This window comes from Hippopotamus amphibius, chromosome 15, assembly GCF_030028045.1.
Source record: "Hippopotamus amphibius kiboko isolate mHipAmp2 chromosome 15, mHipAmp2.hap2, whole genome shotgun sequence".
In the NCBI taxonomy this organism is placed as follows: domain Eukaryota; kingdom Metazoa; phylum Chordata; class Mammalia; order Artiodactyla; family Hippopotamidae; genus Hippopotamus; species Hippopotamus amphibius.
In genome coordinates this window covers 60,217,110-60,234,487 of record NC_080200.1, presented here as the reverse complement: position 1 = coordinate 60,234,487, position 17,378 = coordinate 60,217,110, and positions in this window count along the sequence as shown.

The window sequence follows — 17,378 nt, the reverse complement described above, 5'->3', positions numbered from 1 at the left end:
GCATAAAATTGAGAGGCTTGATAACATAAGTTTTTAAGACTCAAAAGCCTCTTTTTATTTTTTTATTGTCACTGTAGTTCTATAACTAGGCCACCTGAAAAAGTATGTCATTTTAGCACAAAATTTTAGACAGGCAGTATGTTTGTTTGTACATTAAATCTTACATGATCTGGAACAAAGCCTAAGGCACAACACTTAGGGGAATATGTACAATTGAACTAAATCAGTAAAATGTATTAAATGGATATTGACTTGCATGTTGAGTAGCAATAACATTAAATTTAATTTAATGTTTTTTCTAATGTTTTTATGGATGTATAATTGACATACAACATTATGTTAATTTCAAGTGTGCACCATAATGGTTTGACGTTTGTATATGTTGCAAATGATCACCACAGCAAGTCTAGTTACCACTTGTCACTGTACAAAAGTACAAATTTTATTCTTATGATGAGAATTTTTAAGATTTACTTTCTTAGCAGCTTTCAAATTTGCAATACAGTATTATTGACTATAGTCACCGTGCTGTACATCACATCCCTATGACGTTTTATAACTGGAAGTTTGTACCTCTTAAACCCTTTCATTCATTTTGCCCACCCCTCAACCCCCTTCCCTCTGGCAACCACCAATCTATTATCTGTATCTATGAGTTTTGTTTTGTTTGTTCTTTTGTTTTTCTTTTGTTTTAGATCCACATATGTCAGATTGTATCATATTTGTCTCCATCCGTCTGACTTATTTCACTCAGCCTGATACCTGAAAGTCCATCTGAGTTGTTGCAAATGGCAAGATTTCATTTTTTATTATGGCTGAGTAGTATTCTAGTGTATAAATTTTTATATATGTGTGTGTGTATATATTCTAGTATATACACATATATATACACAGCACATCTTTATCCAATCATCCACTGATGGGCAGTTAGGTTGTTTTCATACCTTGGCTTTTGTAAATAAGGCTGCCATAAACCTAGGGGTGCATATATCTTTTTGAATCAGTGTTTTTGTTTTCTTCAGATAAATAGCCAGTAGTGGAATCACTGGATTATATGGTAGTTCTGTTTTTAATGTTTTGAGGCACCTCCATACTGTTTTCCAAAGTGGCTTCATCAATTTACATTCCCACCAACAGTGCACGAGGGTTCCTATTTCTCCGCATCCTCACCGACACTTATTATTTCTTTTCCTTTTGGTAATAACCATTCTGACACGTGTGAGGTGATATCTCGTGATTTTGATTTGCACTTCTCTGAGGTTAAGCATCTTTTCATGTGCCTCTTGGCCATCTGTATGACTTCTTTGGAAAAATGTCTTTTCTGATCCTCTTCCCAGATTTAAATTAAGTTGTTTAATTTTTGTTTGTTATTGAGCGGTTTGACGTCTTTGAATATTTTGGATATTACTCCCTTATTGGATATACAGCTGGCAAACACCTTCTTCCATTCTGTGGGTTTACTTATTATTTTGTTGATGGTTTCTTTTCTGTGCAGAAACATTTTCTGTGCAGAAACATTTTAGTTTGATGTAGTCCAATTTGTTTATCTCTGCTTTTGTTGCCATTGTCTTTGGAGTTAGATCCAATAAAGATCATGTCAGCAATGTCAGGGAGCTTTCTGCCTATGTTTTTTTCTAGGTTTATATTTTTGGTTCTTACATTCAAGTCTTTAATCCATTTTGAGTTAATTTTGGGTATGGTGTAAGAGAGTGGTCCAGTTTTATTCTTTTGCATGTGGCTGTCCAGTTTTCTCAGCACCATTTTTTTTTGAAGAGACTGTCTTTTCCCCATTATGTATTGTTGCCTCCTTTGACATAAATTAATTGACCATATATGCAAGCATCTATTTTCGGGTTTTGTATTCTGCTCCATTGATCTATGTGTCTGCTCTTATGCCAATACCATGTTGTTTTGATTATTATAGCTTTGTAATATAATTTGAAATTACAAATAGTGATGCCTACAGTTTTGTTCTTCTTTCTCAAGATTGCTTTAGCTATTTGGGATCTTTTGTGCCTCCATGCAAATTTTAGGACTATTTCTTTTATTTATATAAAAAATGCCATTGGAATTTTGATAGGGATTGCATTGAATTTGTAGATTGCTTTGGTTAGGGTGGACATTTTAACAATATTAATTTTTTCCAATCCATGAGAACAGAATATCGTTCCATTTACTTGAGACTTCTTTAGTTTCTTCCAACAATGTCTTACAGTTTCCAGTGCATAGGTCTTTAACCTCCTTGGTTAAATTTATTCCTAGGTATTTTACTCTTATTGATATAATTACAAGTGGGATTGTTTTCTTAATTTCTCTCTGACAGTTTTTTATTAGTGTATAAAAACACAACAGATTTTTATATATTGATTTTGTACTCTGCAACTTTGCTGAATATTCTTATTCGCTGCAGCAGGTTTTTTTCTTTTTCTCTTTTTTTGGCGTCTTTAGGGTTTTCTATGTATAGTGTCATGTTGTTCACAAATAGTGATAGTTTTACTTTTTTTTTTTTCCAATTTGGATGCCTTTTATTTCTTTTTCTTGCTTGGCTATGACTTCCAATGCTGTGTTGAATAAATGTGGCAAGAGTGTCATCCTTGTTTTGTCTCTGATCTTAAGGGCAAAGTTCTTAGCTTTTTGTCATTAAGTATGATATTAGCTATTGTCTTGTCATAGGTGTGGCCTTTATTATGCTGAGGTACCTCCTGTCTATATCCACTTTGTTGACAGTTTGTAATCATAAAAGGATGTTGAATTTGTCAAAAACTTTTTCTAAATCTATTGAGATGATCGTATGATTTTTATCTTTCATTTTGTTAATTTGGTATCTCATGCTCATTGATTTGTGCATGCTGCACCATCCTGCTGTAACCAGAATAAACCCCACTTGATCATAGTGTATGATTCTTTTAAATGTATTTTTGAATTTGATTTGCTAATATTTTGTTAAGAATTTTTGCATTTATGTTCATCAGAGATATTAGCCTGTAATTGTCTTTTTCTTTGTCTGGTTTTTGTATCTGGGTAATGATACAATAATGTATATAATGACTATTTTAGGTTGATAGCAAATTAAGTCTGAATGCATTCTAATGCTCTACATTTTTGTTCCCCTTCAGTAAGTATTATGTTCTTATTTTATTTTATTTTTTTTATTTTTTTGGGGGTACATCAGGTTCAATCATCTGTTTTTATACACATATCCCCGTATTCCCTCCCTTCCTTGACTCCCCCCGCCTCGAGTCCCCCCCACCCTCCCCGCCCCAGTCCTCTAAGGCATCTTCCATCCTCGAGTTGGACTCCCTTTGTTATACAACAACTTCCCACTGACTATTTTACAGTTGGTAGTATATATATGTCTGTGCTACTCTCTCGCTTCGTCTCAGTTTCCCCTTCACCCCCGCCCCCTCCCATACCTCGAGTTCTCCAGTCCATTCTCTGTATCTACATCCTTGTTCTTGTCACTGAGTTCATCAGTACCATTTTTAGATTCCGTATATGTGAGTTAGCATACAATATTTGTCCTTCTCTTTCCGACTTACTTCACTCTGTATGACAGATTGTAGTTCTATCCACCTCATTACATATAGCTCCATCTCATCCCTTTTATAGCTGAGTAATATTCCATTGTATATATATGCCACATCTTCTGTATCCATTCATCTGTCGATGGGCATTTCGGTTGCTTCCATGTCCTGGCTATTGTAAATAGTGCTGCAATAAACATTATGGTACAAGTTTCTTTTGGGATTATGGTTTTCTTTGGGTATATGCCCAGGAGTGGGATTACTGGATCATATGGTAGTTCTATTTGTAGTTTTTGAAGGAACCTCCAAATTGTTTTCCATAGTGGCTGTACCAACTTACAGTCCCACCAACAGTGCAGGAGAGTTCCCTTTTCTCCACACCCTCTCCAACATTTGTGGTTTCCAGACTTTGTGATGATGGCCATTCTGATTGGTGTGAGGTGATACCTCGTTGTGGCTTTGACTTGCATTTCTCTGATGATTAGTGATGTTGAGCATCTTTTCATGTGTTTGTTGGCCATCTGGATGCCTTCTTTGGAGAAATGTCTATTTAGGTCTTCTGCCCATTTGTGGATTGGGTTATTTGCTTTTTTGGTATTAAGCTTCCTGAGCTGCTTGTATATTTTGGAGGTTAATCCTTTGTCCGTTGTTTCATAGGCAATTATTTTTTCCCATTCTGAGGGTTGCCTTTTAGTCTTGTTTATAGTTTCTTTCACTGTGCAAAAGCTTTTAAGTTTCATGAGGTCCCATTTGTTTATTCTTGATTTTATTTCCATGATTCTAGGAGGTGGGTCAAAAAGGATGTTGCTTTGATATATGTCATAGAGTGTTCTGCCTATGTTTTCCTCTAGGAGTTTGATAGTGTCTGGCCTTACATTTAGGTCTTTAATCCATTTGGAGTTTATTTTTGTGTATGGTGTTAGGATGTGTTCTAATTTCATTCTTTTACATGTTGCTGTCCAATTTTCCCAGCACCACTTATTGAAGAGGCTGTCTTTTTTCCATTGTATACTCGTGCCTCCTTTGTCAAAGATAAGGTGCCCATATGTGTTTGGGCTTACTTCTGAGTTCTCTATTCTATTCCATTGATTGTCCTTTCTATTTTTGTGCCAGTCCCATACTGTCTTGATCACTATGGCCTTGTAGTATAGTTTGAAGTCAGGAAGCCTGATTCCACCAACTCCATTTTTCCTTCTCAAGATTGCTTTGGCTATTCGGGGTCTTTTGCGTTTCCATGCAAATCATAAGATTTCTTGCTCTAGTTCTGTGAAAAATGCCATTGGTAATTTGATCAGGATTGCATTGAATCTATAAATTGCTTTGGGTAGTACAGACATTTTCACGATGTTGATTCTTCCAATCCAGGAACATGGTATGTCTCTCCATCTGTTTATGTCGTCTTTGATTTCTTTCATCAATGTCTTAAAGTTTTCTGCATACAGATCTTTTGCCTCCTTAGGCAGGTTTATTCCTAGGTATTTGATTCTTTTGGTTGCAATGGTGAATGGGAGAGTTTCCTTAATTTCTCTTTCTGCTCTTCCGTTGTTAGTGTATAGGAATGCAAGAGATTTCTGTGCATTAATTTTGTATCCTGCTACTTTACTGAACTCATCAATTAGTGCTAGCAGTTTTCTGGTAGAGTCTTTAGGGTTTTTTATTATAATATCATGTCATCTGCAAAGAGTGACAATTTTACTTCTTTTCCAATTTGGATTCCTTTGATTTCTTTTTCTTCTCTGATTGCTGTGGCTAACACTTCCAAAACTATGTTGAATAATAGTGGTGAGAGTGGGCACCTTTGTCTTGTTCCTGTTCTTAGAGGGAATTCTTCCAGTTTTCCCCCATTGAGAACGATGTTGGCTTTTGGTTTTTCATATATGGCTTTTATGATGTTGAGGTAATTTCCTTCTATGCCCATTTTCTGGAGAGCTTTTATCATAAATGGATGTTGAACTTTGTCAAAAGCTTTTTCTGCATCTATTGAAATGATCATATGGTTTTTATCCTTCAATTTGTTGATATGATGTATCACGTTGATTGATTTGCATATATTGAAGAATCCTTGCATCCCAGGGATAAACCCCACTTGATCATGGTGTATGATTTTTTTAATGTGCTGTTGGATTCTGTTAGCTAGTATTTTGTTGAGGATTTTTACATCTATATTCATCAGTGATATTGGTCTGTAGTTTTCTTTTTTTGTGACATCTTTGCCTGGTTTTGGTATCAGGGTGATGGTAGCCTCGTAGAATGAGTTTGGGAGTGCTCCACCTTCTGCAATATTTTGGAAGAGTTTGAGAAGGATAGGTGTTAACTCTTCTCGAAATGTTTGATAGAATTCGCCCGTGAATCCATCTGGTCCTGGGCTTTTGTGTGTTGGGAGATTTTTAATCACTGCCTCAATTTCCGTACTTGTGATTGGTCTCTTCATGGTTTCTATTTCTTCCTGGTTCAGTCTTGGAAGATTGTATTTTTCTAAGAATGTATCCATTTCTTCCAGGTTATCCAATTGATTGGCATATAGTTGCTTGTAGTAGTCTCTCATGATGTTTTGTATTTCTGAGGTGTCCGTTGTGACTTCTCCTTTTTCATTTCTAATTCTGTTGATTTGCATCTTCTCCCTTTTTTTCTTGATGAGTCTGGCTAATGGTTTATCAATTTTGTTAATCTTCTCAAAGAACCAGCTTTTAGTTTTATTTATTTTTCTTATGGTTTCTTTCCTTTCTTTTTCATTTATTTCTGCTCTGATCTTTATGATTTCTTTCCTTCTGCTCACTTTGGGGTTTCTTTGTTCTTCTTTCTCTAGTTGTTTTAGGTGTAAGGTTAGGTTGTTTATTCGATCATTTTCTTGTTTCTTAAGGTAGGACTGTATTGCTATAAACTTCCCCCTTAGAACTGCTTTTGCTGCATCCCATAGGTTTTGGGTTGTTGTGTTTTTGTTGTCATTTGTTTCTAGATATTTTTTGATTTCCTCTTTGATTTCTTTAGTGATTCCTTGGTTGTTTAGGAGTGAATTGTTTAGTCTCCATGTGTTTGTATTTTTTGCAGTTTTTTCCCCTGTAATTGATATCTATTCTCATGGCGTTGTGGTCTGAGAAGATGCTTGATATGATTTCAATTTTCTTGAATTTGCTGAGGTTTGATTTGTGACCCAAGATGTGATCTATCCTGGAAAATGTTCCATGTGCACTTGAGAAGAAAGTGTAGTCTGTCGTTTTTGGATGGAATGTCCTATAAATATCAATTAAGTCAAGATGGTCTAATGTGTCATTTAAAGCTTGTGTGTCTTTATTTATTTTCTGTTTGGATGATCTGTCCATGGATGTAAGTGGGGTGTTCAAGTCTCCCACTATTATTGTGTTCCTGTCGATGTCCCCTTTTATAGCTGTTAGCATTTGCCTTATGTATTGAGGTGCTCCTATATTGGGGGCATAGATATTTACCGTTGTGATATGTTCTTCTTGAATGGATCCCTTGATCATTATGTAGTGTCCTTCCTTGTCTCTTGTAATAGTCTTTACTTTCAAGTCTAATTTGTCTGATATGAGTATTGCTACTCCAGCTTTCTTTTGACTTCCATTTGCATGGAATATCTTTTTCCATCCCTTCACTTTCAGTCTATATGTATCCCTTGGTCTGAAGTGGGTTTCTTGTAGGCAGCATATAGAAGGGTCTTGTTTTTATATCCATTCAGCCAGTCTGTGTCTTTTGGTTGGAGCATTTAATCCATTTACATTTAAGGTGATTATTGACATGTGTGTTCCAGTTACCATTTTCTTAATTGTTTTGGGTTTGCATTGTAGGTGTTTTCCTTTTCTTGTGTTTCCTACTTAGAGAAGTTCCTTTAGCACTTGTTGTAAGGCTGGTTTGGTGGTGCTGAATTCTCTTCACTTTTGCTTGTCTGGGAAGCTTTTGATTTCTCCCTCAAATCTGAATGAGATTCTTGCTGGGTAGAGTATTCTTGGCTGTAGGTTTCTCTCTTTCAGGACTTTCAGTATATCCTGCCATTCCCTTCTGGCCTGCAGAGTTTCTGTAGAAAGGTCAGCTGTTATCCTGATGGGTTTTCCCTTATATGTTGTTTGTTGCTTTTCTCTTGCTGCTTTTAATATTTTTTCTTTGTGGTTAATTGTCATTAGTTTGATTAATATGTGACTTGGTGTATTTCTCCTTGGGTTTATTCTGTATGGGACTCTCTGTGCTTCTTGGACTTGGTGAATTATTTCCTTTCCCATGTTGGGGAAGTTTTCCACTATAACCTCTTCAAATATTTTCTCAGACCCTTTCTTGTTTTCTTCTTCTTCTGGGATGCCTATAATTCGAATGTTGGTATGCTTAATGTTATCAGTGAGGTCTCTGAGACTGTCTTCTAATCTTTTTATTCTTTTTTCTTTTTCCTGCTCTGTGGCATTTATTTCCCCCATTCTATCTTCCAACTCACTTATTCGTTCTTCTGCCTCAGTCATTCTGCTGGTTATAGCATCTAGAGTATTTTTAATTTCAGTTATTTTGTTATTGCTGTTTGTTTTTCTGAGTTCTTATGAACTGTTTCTTGTACTTTCTCTATTTTGTTATCGAGATTTTGTATCATTTTTACTATCATTACTCTAAATTCTTTTTCAGGCATTTTTCCTATTTCCTCCTCATTTATTTGGTCTTGTGGGTTTTTTTCCTGCTCCTTTGCCTGCATGGTGTTTCTTTGTTTCCTCATGGTTGTCCAAACTTTTGGGGTTGCTTGTCCTGGCGATAGAGGTGTTTATAGAAGACTGTCCAAGCCTCAGACTAATGTCCAAATATTGGATTAAACGAATATTCAGTCTAGGAAACACATACATGTATAAGACACACAATTACTGAATCCGTTAGGACATAAAGCTCTAGAAAGACCTGACAGAACCCCAGTGTGCTATCAGATATTCAAAGAGAAACCCAGCAGAAATTGACAACTGAAACAGAACAAATAAGAGACAAAGGCAAAAGCAAACAAACAACAAATACACCCTACACATACAAACATCAATCCAGGGAGATTTTGTAAGCTAGGATCAAATATAGAAAAGAGCTGGAGTACCACCAGAGAGAATGGAGATTCTCAGAATGTAATTAAACAACTGTACTAAGAACTAAGATAAAGACAAAAGCCTAATATTAAATACCAAGGCAGTGCATCAACTGGAGAATAGAGCAAGGAGTCTGAGCAGACCGATAGTGTTGCTTGTAAGTATGTTAAGATAAAATAAACTTAAAATGGCTGGAAGAAAGGGGAACAGAAGAGTGTAATGTGGTTGGAAATATGCAAATAAAAAGAAAGGAATAGAAATGTATAAAAGATAGGGATGAAAGGAAAGTATGAGAGATATTTTGCCCATACTACCAAAAACTTAGCTAGCTATAGAAGTATATAAAAAGGCAAAAAAAAAAAAAAAAAAAAAGAATAAAAAATATCATTAAAAAATTATGTTATAAAATTTGTAGATCCCTTAGGGCTAAGATCATATTTAATAAATCAAAAAAAAAGAAAAAAAAAAAAAAGAGAGAGAGAGAGAGGGAAAGAAAAAAAAAAAAAATCCAGAACTGATCCCAGAATGGACCAGTTCAATAGGTATTGATACTACTATTTCTGTTTCCTTAGCGTCTCAGCTTTAAGTGTCCTTCTCCTTGCCTTGGGTTTTTTTTGCGTTATTCTGTGACCAGCAGAGGTTCCTTTATTGTTCGTCTGTAAGCGTCGGTGTGTGGGGAGGGAGAGGGTACAATAGTGGCTCCTTCTCCTGGGAGTGAGTGAGCAGTGGCGCACTGTTGTTTCAGTCAGGCTTGGAGGTGCCTGTTGCAGAGGGCGCTGGTGGCTCAGGCGTACACAGAAAGTCTTAGAGTTGGGCCTCTTTCGGGGTTTTTTTCTTTTTGATGCTGTTTTTTTTTTTTTTTCTCTCGGCAGCCTCCCTGCTGCTGGCATTGCAAGGGGTTTTAATCTAGCCCCACCTGAGCGCCTGAGGATGCTCCTTATCCCTGAGCGCCTTAGGTGGCCTGCAGGGTGTCTCTCCACTGCCTGTTGCAGAGGCACGGAAAGAGAGGGAGAGGCTACGCGCGCGGCTCCTCCCTCCCGCCCGTGAGCCTGCAGCCTCCAGCCGCCATCATGGCCAGGCAGCTCTCAGGGACGGGCACTCCTCGCCGCGGACCTCCTCCCTCCTGTCCTCTCGGTCCGTCACCCTACCAGCAACAATGTTTCTCACCCTGAACCAGCTCTCCGGTTCCCACGCTCCCGCTCCTGGACCCTCCGTTCAGCCGCGGATTGATGTCTTGGTCCGGGAACGCTGAGCTGCGCTGCAGACCCTCCATATGTTTCTCACTCCCTCCCGTCTGCCACAGCTCCGCCGCTTCACCCTCTCTGAGCCATCGTAGTTGCCTCCCTACCGGCTCTGTCGGGCTCCCTGCAGCCCTTTCTGGTGTGCGAGGCCGTCTACTGGTGTTCAGCTGGTTCTCTGTGGGAATGACTGCGTCCTTCCGTGCATTCCCAATGCATCTGTAGAGAGGAATGCACTCCATGTCTCTCTACTTCGCCGCCATCTTTTTTTTCTCAGTTTTATGTTTTTGATGTCACATTTTACATCTTTTTTTTGTGTATCCTGTAACTATTGCAATAATAGTTACTTTTACCACTTTTGTCTTTTAACCTTCATACTAGTGATTTATCTACTTCCTTTACTATATATTTAGCTTAACCAGTGAGATTTTTACTTTCATATGTTTTCTTATTACTAATTAGTGCCCTTTCTTTTCAGCTTAAAGAAGTTCCTTTGGCATATCTTGTAGGGCTGGTTTTGTAGTGATAAACATTAGCTTTTGCTTGTCTGGAAAACTCTTTATTTGTCCTTCAATTTTGAGTGATAATCTTACTGGTAGGGTATTCTTGGTTGGAATTTTTTTCCTTTTAGCACTTTGAGTATGTCATGCCACTCCCTTGCAGCCTGCAAAGGTTCTGCTGTAATATCTGTTAATAGTCTTATGGCTGTTCCCTTATACTTAACGAGTTGTTTTTCTTTTGGTAGTTTTCATATTCCTTTTTTATCTTTAATTTTTTACATGTTAATTATAATGTGTGGTTCTCTTTGTGTTCATCCTCTTTGAAACTCTTTGGGCTTTCTGAATCTGGATGTCTGTTTCTTTCCCTAGGTTTGGGAAGTTTTCTGCCATTATTTCTTCACATTAGTTTTCTGCCTGTTTCTCTTTTCCTTCTGGGATCCCTAAAATGCAAACGTTACTCTGTTTGATGTTGTCCCCTAGGCCACTTAAGCTATCTTCACTTTTTAATATTTTTTTTTCTGGTCTGTTTAGGTGAGTTTCCTTGGCCAGTGTTCCAGTTGCTGATTTGTTTACTGCTTCATCTTGTCTGCTGTTAAATCACTGTAGTATATTTTTCAATTCAGTTATTGTATGCTTCAGCTATGTGACTTTTGTCTGATACTTTCTTATTTTTTTATCTCTTTCTTGAAGTTCTCTCTGTGTTCATTCTCCCAAGTTTGGTGAACATTATTGTGACTATTACTTTAAACTCTTTATCAGGTAAAATACTTATTTTCATTTCTTTAAGGTTTTTTCCTGGGAGTTATCTGTTCATTTGTTTGAAACTGATTCCTCTGTTTCATCATTTTGCTAGACTCTCTTGTATTTGTTTGTATTTGTTGGGCAAAAAGTTACCTTTCCTAGTCTTGAATGATGGCCCTGTGTGGGCAAAGCACCTTACGATTTAAATTTGCCCAAGTTCTTGTTTGCCTCTTGAACTATCTCTCTGATTGTTTCAGACCTGTGGGGGCCAGAAATGCATTCCTGCCCTGCCACCAGATCCCAGTGCTCACGGGTGTCCTCTGTGTGGGTGGTTCACACCTGTTGGTTTTGCGAGGCCATGGGGGACAGGGCTCATGCTGCTGCTGGCATGCTCACAGGGGTGATGCGTGGAGTGGGTGTTTACCTGCTACCTCTGGTGGGTCAAATTAGCATCATGGAGAAGCATGTGCTAGCAGGTTAGGGTGAGAGTGAAGAATTAGCACCTGCAGTGCTGGAACAAGCAAGGGAGAGGGAGAATATAAAAATGGTGCCTGGGACTTTCCTGGTTGAGAATCTGCCTGCCAATGCAGGGGACATGGGTTCAATCCCTGGTCTGGGAAGATCCCACATGCCAAGGAGCAACTAAGCCCATGCACCACAACTACTGAGCATGTGCTCTAGAGCCCATGAGACACAACTACTGAGCCCACATGCCACAACTACTAAAACCTATGTGCCTAGAGCCCATGCTCCGCAACAAGAGAAGCCACCACAATGAGAAGCTCATGCACCACAATGAAGAGTAGCTCCTGCTCGCTGCAACTAGAGAAAGCCCTTGGACTGCAACGAAGACCCAATGCAACCAATTAAAAAAAAAAGGTTCCTGTCAGCCTGTCAGTGCCTCCATCCCTGGAGAGGGTCCCAGCAGACTTTTGCCCCTCTGGCAGATGCTTTAAGTTTAGCAAATGGATCTCCTTCATGCATGGCCTAGGTTCTTGTCAAACTACTACTTTTGCACTGGGTCCTGGGGCGGGTGAGTCTGTGTGCAAGCTCTTTGAGTGGAATCGCCATTCCCTTTTGCTCTATGGTTCTCCTGAATTTTCTAGCCCTGTTGGTGTTCGAAGCCAGAGATTTTTTTAGGACTCATCTCTCAGGTGCTGGTCTGAGGGTTGGGATGCTGGATGTGGAGTACAAACCCCTTATTCCTCACGGAGAATTCTGTATTTGTGAGAACACTCCTGATTGTGTGTCACCGCACCAGGGGTTGGGCGGTGGGGGTGGTCAGACTGCATCTCTGGCTCTCCTACTCATCTTGGTGTGGCCCTTTATCCTCTGTTGTGGAGTAGCTGTTCTGCCAGTTCTCAGGTTCTGTTCAGAGGGAATTCTTCTACATGTAGCTGTATATTTGTTGTGTCCATGGGAGAAGCTGAGTTCACAATCTTTCTATGCCACCATCTTGGACCACCCCCATTGAACTTTAAATATCTGTAATATGAATGGAAAAGATGTACAAATACTTAGAATTTCTGTTTAAGTAGTTTATCACTTAAGGTGTGTAATACAAACTGCTTATTATAGCCATATGTATACACAAAATAAGAAGGATAAATTGTAAATAATTTAATTTAAAAAAGTTGGCATGATATTTTCAAGATGACGGTGTCCTATAGGATAAAATTGTGCATGCATAATGAATTTTCAGAAAACAGTTGTTAATAACTGTGCCGAAAACCTTAAACATTTACATTAAGCTTAGGGACAGGAAACTGCACTTGATATCTACTATTATTGTTATTACTTAATATTTTGGGACTTGAAAAATTGAATCTAAAATTAATTGGAAATCGTCAAGAATATAGGTATGTAGGAGGTGTGTAGGTTGTTATTTCAAATTTCAAGGCTGATTGTAAAGCTGTGATGGCTGAAATATAGTGGATTAAAAAAGATATAGAGAAATGTATTAATAAAATATAAACTAGAAAGAAACCCATGTATATATGTGAACTTGACATGACAGAGGTAGTTTTACAAAACAGTGGGAAAAGATCACTTATTCAACAACTGGTATTGGAATAATTTGCTCTGTGCATGGAGAAAAGTAAACTAGATTTCTACTTAACCCACAAAAAAGCCCAGACTCTAACAATAGCTAAAATTTAAGATATCTCAAAGAAAACACAGGAAAATCTGTTTTTTATCTCAAGGCTGAAAAAGACTTCCTAAACACAGATTATAAAGGATAAACTTTGAAAGGAAAGCTTGATATATTTGAGTTAAAACAAACAGAACTTCTGTATGTGGTACTAATTATAAAATTGCTTGTGATAACAATAACAACAATGTTATTCCATTAATATGGAAAAGGATACAGATATCTAAGTGTTTCTCTGTTAATATGAGGGAAGACTGAACAGTAGTTAACAAATGAATGCACACAGTTGACACTTGAACAATGCAAGGGAAGCTTAGGGGTGTCCACCCTCCATATACAAAAGTTCAAAATCTTCATATAATTATAGCCTGCCCTCTGTATCCATGGTTTGTCATCTGTGGAGTCAACCAACACCGACTGTGTAATACTATGGTATTTAGTATTGAAAAAAAGTCTACTCCAAAAGATCCATGCAACTGAAACCCATGCTTTTCAAGGGTCAACTGTAATCCACCATCTATAGCAGAAATATATTTAGTAAAAACAAGTAAGTTGCAGAATGATGACAATAATAGGATAGTATTTATACAATGTACAAACAAAAATGATGATAAATATCTTCTACTTTTATATTTCTCTGTGTTAGCATATAAGCTTGGACTGGGAAATTTGCATCTGTAAATTGGGAAGAAAATGAAACTGGTGATTGAGGAATAAATGACTTCAACCTTACCTGTAATGTTTTATATAAAAAACTTAAAAAATAACATAACAAAATAAGAACAAATATAAATTTGGGATCGTTGGTACATATAATTTTTATGCTGTTTTTGTGTTTTGTAGTATTTTTCTCAATTTCCTCAAAACAAAATCTCATGGGATTGCTAGAAATAATGGTTGAATAAAAGAGGTCCTGTGATTCGTACAGCAGGAAAGCTCTGTGTCCTCTTCTCAAGAATAAGATATATTCAGCCGGAAGAAGCAAGCTCAGAAGCAGCCCTCGTAGATCAGATAATAATGAACAGTGCCAAGAATAATGGATTAGAAACAGAAAAATGCACCTATAACACACATGGCATGCTGCTTCTCAGTTATTTGTTACGTCTTCCAGAATTTTGGTATGATGGGAAGAATCTAAATTGACTAAAATTATGTCTCCTCCACCCTATAAGATAAGGGTCAAAATAGAACATAAGTTCCACTATGAAAAATTATGAAATAATATTTTCATGGAGATGAGTTTGTACTAATTTTATATCTGTTGCAATTTATACCCTTTTCCTCCCCACTTTTATAACAGATTGGGTTAGCTATAGCTTGGCTATTTTACTTCAGTCCTTGAACAATTATAATATTAATGATCATGGCTAAAACTGTATCCGTGTGTATATACATGTAGGATGTCCTATGTATGTCATACATACAAGACAGTCGCTTCTTTTCAAGCTGAAGATGGAATGTATTTAGAAAATATTTTCTCTTTGTTCAATCTAAAATCTGATTCTACACTGACGTGTTTATAGACGCTAAGCATAGCCAACAGTTAATTGTGTGAGCTACAATTTTGATCTTTCAAGGTCATACTTATAATAGAAATACTAATTAATAGTTAGCACTTATAGGCTTTTTATCTTCTAAGTACTTTACCAACAATTAATTTAACGCTTTCAAGAACCACGGGGACCCTAATTTCTGTAGGATAAAAGGAAGGTTATATTAGGCTCTTTGGGAAGGAAATTAGATCAGAATATGTCTTCATATACATTTGCAATATTCATCAACATAAGTAGGGGAAATAAAAAGGAAAAACACATATATTCAGCTTATCTTTATTGTGAAGTTGTTGCTTTCTACAAAAAATGCCCTATTTTATATTCCTAAATTAAGGTGCAATAAATTCAACATTAGTTAAGTGTGGAATTTAGTTGTTTGTGGTGATTCACTGAAGGAAAGCAATAAGTAGGGTATAAATTTGCTTATAACACTGTAGGAGTTCGTAATTATTTTTATATGTACATTTTATTTCAAGATTATTCCATATTTTATTTGTTAAGCTGATATATACATTTTATTTCAAGATTACTCCATGTTTCATTTCTTTTGAAGCATAACTTTCATATTATGAACATGTTTTTTGATTATGATTGTTTCAAGCACTGAGACTATTGTGGTACCTTTTCTATGATATAAATTTAACATTATTCTGTTGTAACTTGGAACTTTCTATTTACAATTAATTACAGCCAAACATTGAGTAATAGAGATGAAGGCCAAAAATATAACTCACAATTTTTGTCTCCAAATTAATGTTGTGCCTACAACATGTGATAAAATTGGTGTGCTTGGGGGAAAACGCTGATTGTGAAGAGCTGTATTTATTATCTTTCTTTTTCACTTTTAAGTGATTTGAAAGTCATCGTTGTTACCTTTGAATATATATTTTTGTTTTATCAGTGTTAATAGAGCCAGGTTTCACACAGTATATGCACAGATAAGATTCACCTGAACATTTTAACTGGATTCACCTCCAAAATTAACTTGGCATATGGATAATATGAGAAACATACCTCTGTTTAATCAGTAGAGAGAGTTGTCTATCACAGTAAATGGCCTTCTTCTTTGCGGATCTGGCTACCTAAAATCATTAAAGATGCCATCATTTCTTAAAAGAGTCAGGAGCCTGTGTTCTTGGAGGATTCCAATTTAGTTTATTACATGATAAGGAGCATCTCTTTCTCACTTCCTTTTTTGTTCCCTTCCTTCCTCCCTTCCTCCCTCCTTCCTTCCCTCCCTCCCTCTTTCCTCTCACCACTTCCTCTATTCCTCCTCCTCCTTCTTCTTCTCCTTTCTCTTTTATCCTCTGCCCCCCTTTTAAAAAGAGCTGTGACTGGTTGATCAGTCCCCAGTTCCACCAATGCAGTTGTTTTGTAGGTGCTATAATAGGGCCCTATATAGATATCTTCAAAAATTACTTTATACAGAACCTGCATCTTCTTTCTAATTGGGGAAAATTTCAACATGTCTTGCTAAAGCTGTGCCCACATGAGAGAGTAAAGTGGTATAGCAAATTTAGGCAAAATAACCTAAATAATAATAATTGAAAAGTTATTTTTCTCTTGGAATAATATTTTCTAGTTATAAATCTTAATTTCATACATAATTTACCAGCAATTCAATACTCACTTCACTTTAAAGTGTACAAATCTATGAAATAAACATCTTTTATCTCTCACCCATCCAAGCAATCAAATCTTATAATTAGTTGGTGCTTAATTAAAAAAAAAGAATAATCATGGTCTTCTTCCGTTGATCTAGTGATCCAAAAGTCTAGTTCATCTCTCGGTCCTTGTTCTCATTTGGCGACTTTGGTCCAGCATTTAGAGCTTATTGTTTCAATCGCAGCATGGTTACATGCCAATAATTAGTTCACTAATGAATAGCTTCAAAGATCAATGTTGGCATCCTCTTAATGCAGTTTAAAACTTCCTCCCAAGGGCTTGTCTAGGAAAAGATTCACAGACAAATAATCTACTCTTTCCTGGACAAAACTTGTTTCTAGTGATGGTACAGGTTCAATACATTATTGACATAAACCTAAGGAAATCTTTGCTAGCATTACCAATGCTATTGAGGATGGATGGCGACAAACTTCCTACTAGTTCAGAGATTTTAGGGAATTCTAACTGTATTTTCCAACCTGTACATTAGGAATAATTCCAACATTTCTGTGGTACGCTAAATAATAACCCCAAAGGTACCCATATCCTAATTGCTGGAAACTGTAAATGTTACCTTATATAACAAAAAGGATTTTGTAAATGTGATTAAGTATTTTGAGATGGAGTGATTCTCCTGGATTTATTTGAGTGGACAGATGCAATTCCAAGTGTCCTTAAAAGAGAGAAACCGAGGGAGACTTGACTATAGTGGCGGAGAAGGCAATGTGACGCAGCCTGGAGCCAAGGAACGTGGGAAGCCTCCAGAAACAGAAGAAACAAAGAACAGATTCTCCTCTGGATACTCTACATAGAATCAGTCTTCTTGAGACCCTGCCTTTATCCCAGTGAAACTGATTTCAGACTTTCGGCCCTGAGAACTGTAAAAGAGGAAATTTGTGTTGTTTTATGCCACAAATTTTGTGATTCCTTATAGCATCCACAGGAAAC